The sequence below is a fragment of the Scyliorhinus canicula genome, unplaced genomic scaffold, assembly GCF_902713615.1.
Source record: "Scyliorhinus canicula unplaced genomic scaffold, sScyCan1.1, whole genome shotgun sequence".
Lineage (NCBI taxonomy): Eukaryota > Metazoa > Chordata > Chondrichthyes > Carcharhiniformes > Scyliorhinidae > Scyliorhinus > Scyliorhinus canicula.
This window is the reverse complement of record NW_024055717.1, coordinates 827,927-835,932: the sequence shown is the minus strand read 5'-3', so window position 1 is coordinate 835,932 and position 8,006 is coordinate 827,927. Positions and strand designations below refer to the sequence as shown.

Below are 8,006 nucleotides of genomic sequence, written 5' to 3'. Positions count from 1 at the left end.
GAAGGACAACAAAATGCGTACTCGAATTGTTTTAAAACTACTGGCAAAACATTCATATTTCCTCTTGCAAATGTTCCCAAAGTTGTTCAGTTCAAACTATATCAGTTTAATAGAAAGTAACTTTACGAATAAGAGTAATTGAAATATGAATAAGTTTTTAGATTGCGTGAAAAGATGTAAATGGCATCATACCAAGTTCTCTGCCCCTTCGATTCTGCAGGAAACATTAACCATTTCAGCAGACAGTTGGTCTTTTCTGAATTGACAAAAAAATTCCGTCTCTAAGAATAGCTATTGCCTCTAAAATAAATCAGTGCAAATTGACTTAAATGGAATAACACAGATAGAATTTTCAAAGGAGAATGAAAACTTTTTGTTCAAAATTTGTCCTCAAGGACAAGGGCTGAATCAAAGAGAGAGAAAGAGAGACAGAGGAAGAGATTGAAGGAGTGAGAGAGAGCCAGCGACAAGAGACAGTGAAAGAGAGCGAGCCAGGGAGAGGCAGAGATGGAGAGGTAGGCAGATAAAGAGAAAGAGCAACAAGAGTTCCAAAGCCAGACAGAGTTATGTAGAAAGGGAGAGAGATAGATAAGATATAAGAGATAGATAAGAGAGAGAGGGAAATAATTCATATTTCATTTTTCAGACTTTGACTTTAAAAATTATGTTTCAAGCTGTGATTATTTGAAAGAGGTAAAGAGATATCGATGCCAACACGGTCCTTGTTATTATTTGAAACCTTCGCGATAAAAGGTTCCCGTTAACTTTGTAAGGCGGGTGACACAGAATCTTTACGGTGTCACCTTCGAGCTGTTAATTGGTTTGTACGGAGCGCGATTACTCCGTGATTTAAATTATAATCTCCTGCAGATGCGGATAACTCTGCTTAACAACACATTAACAGGGCAAAAAGCGTGCGGACCCTGACATAAAACATCACACACGTAATTTCCTTAATCAATTGTTAAAATTGTAATCGGAAGGACCATCTGGCATCAGACAAAGTGTGCAATGGGTAAAACTTTAGATACAACTTTTTAAAATGGCAGCGTACTGCAAACGCTGTATGAACAACTAAAGACCTATCAACAGTAATAGAAGCTCAACAAGTGATTTGGGAAAATAATAGGGCGTCAACTGCTAAAACGTTAGTTGCTCTATGGAGGGAATATTGTCCAAAATTGAAGGATGCTTCCTTGTTAGCCAGCTGGCAGGATAAATAATTAAAATTGGGTATAGAATTGACAGGTCTTGAAAACGGAATGCGCATATGGAAAAGAACCAAGTTAGGCTATCCACCTTGATTAGAAAGTTGTTAAAACACTCCATCAGTTTTTGTTCAGGAATATCTGAGGATAACAAATCTCCCAAAATGAAAAAGAAGGGGAGCAAAGTCATTACAAGATTACGGTTCGGAACTTAACAATTGTTTCTTGTCTAAAATAACTTCAGATCCTTTCAGGCCGTCCAGATAGTCTCGGCGGTGTTTCAGTTCATTTGAAATAAAAAGAAATAACAAACATCCAGTAATGTCTCTTTCCAAAAAAACTGGGTAAATAGCAAACATTGAAAATTGACTTAAATAAGTGCTACTCATAGCCCTCTCGCAGTAAAGATGTACAACAACTAACGGCACCTGACCTTATTAGGCAGACAGACATTGCAAATTCGGAGCGGTAATACAGTACGTTGATAATGGAATGTTTATAGAACTCTCAAATACGAGGTCACCAGCTGCAAGATTTAATAACTTCTGTGCCTGCGCCTGATTGCTCTGTGTTCTATGCTGGCAGCTAACGTTAACCCTGAGTACCACTGTTTAAAACACTCGATAGAGTCCAGATGAGAGAATATAGTGACCCAAGCCTTGATAACCGCATTACTATATCACCTATCCCGCAGGCCCAGCTTCGAAACTTTCCCCTATTCACTACTACACAGTGGTGGTCTATTGATTTTGATCCCTCACACTTTTCACCTCCCTTAGATATTCCCAATCCACATGTCACTCTTTGCTACGATCATACAGTATGCTCGCCCGATTTGGAGAGCATTTACCAAGACAAAAGAAGGGCCTGCCTTTCTTGTCGATTTACCTCGCAGCCTATGGCGTCAGTTGAGACTTGTGTCACCCCACGTGTCCCTTTCTGTCAACGAAGGCTACAGTGCCAAGTCCTTGGGATTTCTTGCAGCTGCACGACGAGAACAAGCTGCTCCTTTCCTTAATGATAGTCAAACTCTACCCACAGGCACTTTAGAATATTTTAAACGCCCATTTGTCCTCATTGGCACACTGCACCATCATCATTCAACCCAATCTACGACTCCTGAACTACCCGCAGACTTATGGGCAGCCTCCAAACACGAAGTTGGTCTCACTAATGTCCCTCCTGTTGTTATTAAAATCAAACCTGATATGCCCTTGCCCTCAATTGATTTGCAACATACCTTTTTTGCGATACCCCTCGCCCCTGAATCACAGTATTTGTTTGCCTTTACATTTAAGGGGACGCAATACACTTGGACTCGACTTCCACAGGGCTTCATTCATTCTCCAACCCTTTCTCACAGGCATTGCACTCCCAGTTAGCGACATTAGCACCTCCTGGTGGCTCCACCATCATTCACTATGTTGATGACTTACTCCTTGCCAGCCCTGATTTCATCGCTAACCAACGTGACACTTTTTACCTGCTCATCCGTCTCCATTCATGGGGATATGTGATCCCGCCCGCTAAAGTTCATAAAGGACAACGACAGGTCAAATTTTTGGATGTCCTAATAAGTGCTACTGATCGCTCCCTTACTCAGGAACGCATTACTCCTATACTGCAGACCCCATTTCCTATATCACCCGAGCAGGTGCGTTCATTTTTAGGATTAGTGAACTTTTGCAGACAATGGATTCCGAATGTTACTGTATATACTAAAGAATTAACTCCGTACTCCTCTCAAAATGCTCCTCTTAAGATTCAACTACCTGGTTCAGCAAAGCAATCTTTTCTTACCCTGAAAAACGCCCTGGCTACCGCCCCAGCACACGACCTATGTATGACATACCTTTTCACCCAAATTCTTACTGCTTTCCATTTGTTAGTCCAGGCAGCCTCTAATCTAACCATTCACCAACCAGTACAAGTGCATACTTCACATTCTATCGTGGCTCTCCTAACGTCTCAGCAAACCCAGCATCTGACTCAAGCGCGATTGGGCCGCTATGAGGTTTCACTATTGCAAAACCCCTACCTCTCTTTTCATTATTGTTCAACCTTAAATTCTGCTGTGTTCCTTGAACAACCCCCCGATAACCTTGAAGACCCACCACACGATTGTTTGCTTCGGAATCACTTCCTTTCCACACCTCGCCCAGATCTAACAGACAGGCCTATTGATAATCCAGATCTAATTTTTTATGTTGATGGCAGTTCCTCCATTTCCCCATTTGGCGTCCCACAGTCGGGATATGCCGTGGTAACCGACACTGACGGGCAGGAAGCAGCAGCCTTCCAGACTCCTGTCTCTGCACAAAACGCCGAGCTATTCGCCCTCACTCAAGCATGTATTTTAGCCACAGATAAAAGTACTAATGTTTACACGGATTCTAGGCATGCCTTTGGCGTGACCCATGATTTCGGCCGCCTCTGGCAACAGCGAGGTTTTCTCAACTCTGTGGGAATTCCCATTCAAAATGCTCTTTGGGTTAAAAATCTCCTCGATGCTATTCAGCTTCTCCGTCAATTGGCAGTTATTAAATGTGTTGCGCACACGAAGGGTGACACTCCTGTTCAATTAGGAAATGCCCGTGCTGATTCAGCTGCTAAAACTGCAGCTTCATCAACCTCTTTAATTGTTCCCCAGTGGGGCTAATCAGGCTCTAAACCAGGTACCTGCATTACGGACGAAGGGCATGCCAGAGATAGCTGAAGTTCAAAATTTACAGAGGGACGCCTCTGATTCTGAGCGAACACCATGGAAGTCAATGGGCTGTTTGCACTCCTTGATACGAGTCATCTGGCTGACTCCAGTTGGTCAAGTTTGTATTCCGAATTCTTTATTGCCGTTATTTGTTGATTATTTGCATTCTTGTACCCATCTTGGCAAGGAGGGAGTGGTATAGCTACTCCTAAAAACTTGGTGGCACCCAGATTTGAATACAGCAGCGCAAACGCGGCTGGATCGATGCGTCACTTGCATGAAATATAATAAGGGTAAAGGTATTACATGCCCTCCGGGAACCACCCCCTTGCCAGATGGTCCTTTTGCTTGTATACAGCTTGATTTTATTGAATTGCCAAAAGCACAGTGTTATAAATATTGTTTAGCAATAATCGATGTGTTTAGTAAATTGATTGAAGCCTTCCCCACCACTAATTGTATGGCACATACAGTAGTGAAGTTGGTGTTAACGGAAATCATTCCTCGTTTTTGGGTACCCAAAATGGTGAGCTCAGACAATGGACCACATTTTGTAGCTCGAATCAATACTGAATTGTGCAAAGCACTTGTAATTAAACAGCAACTGCACTGCGCATATCACTCGCAGGCAGCAGGAATACTGGAAAGAGCCAACGGGACTTAAAAAGAAAAATTATCTAAATTAACTGAATAAACTGGATAAAATTGGCTAAAAGTATAACCCTTGGCACTGTTTCACATGCGAGTGACTCCCCATTCGCGGACCGGACTGTCAGCTGCAGAGATAGTCTATGGTCGGCCAATGACGACTCACTGGGATGCCCATGAAAACCCCCCAGAGGGAGTAGACCTCCATGTGATGGGGGAACAAATGCAGAACTATTTGATGCAATTAACACTTTCTTTGAAGTTTCTCCACTCACAGGTAAAACAGGCACATCTCTCAGTAACGACAGGGACAGCCGTCCCTCGATATCCAGTGGTCAAACCCGGAGACCACGTGTTGGTAAAAAAACTTGGACAGAAAGAAACTAGGACAACGCTGGAGCGGACCATTCCTCGTACTACTGACGACGCCAACTTCGGTCAAACTTGAAGGACGTTCAAGTTGGATACATCTATCCGATTGCAAGATGATAGTCTCCAACCCAGACGAGAACACAGGATGAAGATCTTCAGTATAATTTTTGGACTTTCTGGACTACTTAGCCTTAATGGCCACTCGGTAGTAAAAAACCGAACTAAACGAGACCTGCCTTCCAATACCTATTTACATATGTCATATCTTTACGCCGAAAAATTGAATATTAGCAAGTGTTGGGTTTGTACCCACATCCCTGCCCATTCAAGGGAAGGAATACCTCTCCAACAACTCCCCTTTCATACCGCAGAGACAGTTGAATGGATTTTACGACAAAAACAAACAGGAACCAGGGGAGATAGGGGGAATATGAAAATATGCAGATCTGTTGGCTATGACATGACTAAATTTTCAGCTTCATATCAACCTACCTATAATCATGCCTTAACTCCACCCTCCCTCACTGTCCACTCGTATAATGTTCAAGGTTCCATATGTTTTAATAAATCATGGAAAGGAAAGTTAATGAGGCAAAGTAGATGCAACCTACCAATACAATCCCCTGGATGACATCAGCTGATGATTTTACAGCCTGCAATGGAACATATTTCATATGCGGCACTAAAGCATATCCGTGTCTCCCCATTGATTGGAGAGGATCCTGCTTTTTGGGATATGTCAGACCCCAAAGGCTCCACCTACCCACCCTTAAGCACTCCCCCTCGCGAGCAAAAAGAACAATTTCTAAAACGGAACGGGCAAGGCATCCAACGAACTGATCTACATGGCCTCAGCATTGGAAAATCTGGCAAACGTAACGGCAACAGAAGCCAGGGACACTGGACAGGCACTGGCCGAGGTCTCAGATGAGCTAGTGGCTGTCCGGACTGTGGCATTACAAAATCGACTGGCTTTGGATTATCTGTTAGCCTCGCAGGAAGGAACGTGCGCTATCATAGGCCAAGAGTGCTGTACTTATATTCCAGATGGCTCTGAAAATATCACTAACCTGGCCGACCATATTAAGAAACAGGCTGCTCAAATTCAAGAAATTGGCAGTGAATTTCACGAATATAACCCGCCGGGTTGGCTCGGGTAGTTGGGTCATGGGTTATTTGACTGGATCTTTAAGGCCTTTATTCTACTGCTACTAATGCTACTAGGGATAGGATTGCTTGCCTTTTTGTGTAAATGCATTTTCAAACGAATCATGGATATACCTATTTAGCTGGTTGTCATGATATGACAAAAGGGGAAGTGGTATTGTGTGAAGCAAATAATTGCATGATGGGAAAACTAGTCAAGTCTTCTTAGTACAATTGAATTTAAACGGATTTTCACATAACCTAAGGCACAGATTCAAAATACACAGAGACAGCATGTCCTGAGAACTGGGTGACTCTGAGAGTCTAGATAAGGCTTGTTCATCATGAACCTAGAAGTAGTCTCAATACATACCACGCTGATCAATTGCATCTTCCTGTATCTAAACAAGTTTGTCCAGTTCTTAAAACAAAGACAAGATAATGATATGAGACTCCAGTCCCCTAAAGGTCAGGAAGGTGACGCCATTGTAACGATTATTACTTATGTTTTACTTTCGATCAAATTCCTGACCAAGTTGTATTCATGTTATCTTGATCCTATGATGTTTAAAAATCATCTTATTCTTCTGTGAGATCGCAGACTTGGGACGGACTCAGCAGTTTGTACTTGTCTGCTTTCCGACTCCAAGTATCAGCCATTACTGCTAGCAGTCAGTTCTAATTCGGAAATAAAGTTCAGTTTTGCTTACCTAATGAATCATGTTTGCATTTCTCTATCACAGTTAAGCGGGGAAAATATTGAATACGACAACAGGTAGGTGCGCTTAAGTGTGTCTACTTTAATGCAAGGAGCATCCGGAATAAGGTAGGTGAACGTAGAGCGTGGATTGGTACATAGAACATACAGTGCAGAAGGAGGCCATTCGGCCCATCGAGTCTGCACCGACACATCCATCCTATCCCCGTAACCCAATAACTCCTCCTAACCTTTTTTGACACTAAGGACAATTATTCATGGCCAATCCAGCTAACATGCACTTCTTTGGATTTTGGATAGAAACCGGATCAATCCGGAGGAAATCCACACAGACACGGGGAGAACGTGCAAACTCCGCACAGACAGTGACCCAGCAGGTAATCGAACCTCGGACCCTGACGGTGAAAAGCCACAGTGCTATCCATTTGCACTACCGTGCTGCCCAAACTTGGGACTTGGGACGATGCTGTTGTGGTCATAGAACATAGAACATAGAACACTACAGCGCAGTACGGGCCCTTCGGCCCTCGATGTTGCGCCGACCTGTGAAACCATCTGAAGCCTATCTGACCTACACTATTCCATTTTCATCCATATGTCTATCCAGTGACCACTTAAATACCCTTAAAGTTGGCGAGTCTACTACTATTGCAGGCAGGGCGTTCCACACCCCTACTACTCTCTGAGTAAAGAAAAGACATCCGCTGCGAGCAGGGTTCGAACCTACGCGGGGAAACCCCCATTGGATTTCGAATCCAACGCCTTAACCACTCGGCCATCGCAGCTACTAAAATGAAACCCAAATGGCAGATGCTGTATTTCATAATACATTTACATTTTTTAATGTTACCTTGAATGTTTTGATACCAACTTTGGTTGTGCTGTATTGTTCGCACTAGACTTTTAATTCTAGATTTTTATTGAATTCGGGATTTGAACCTGGGTCCCCAGAGCATTACTCTGGGTCTCTGGTTTACTAGTCTAGTGACAATACCACTATGCCACTGTTTCCCCGTCATCACGGAGACATGGTTAGAATAGGAACAGGAATGGTTTTTGGAGGTTCCAGGGTATATCTGTTGCAGTAAGTGTAGGGAAGGTGGTAAAAGATGCAGAGGATTATTAATGATAATCAAGGATATTTTAACGGCTGCAGAAAGTCAGTTCGAGGTGATCTGCCAACTGAGGTAATATGCCTTGAAGTTAG

The 8,006-nt window shown here is 43.0% G+C and overlaps 1 non-coding gene across 1 annotated transcript; it reads right to left on the bottom strand.

The window, feature by feature from the left end:
- Positions 1–7,501: 7,501 nt before the first annotated feature.
- On the bottom strand, positions 7,502–7,584 carry trnas-cga. Its single transcript has one exon. It is a non-coding gene; the product is annotated as a tRNA-Ser (tRNA).
- Between the last annotated feature and the right edge of the window lie 422 nt (positions 7,585–8,006).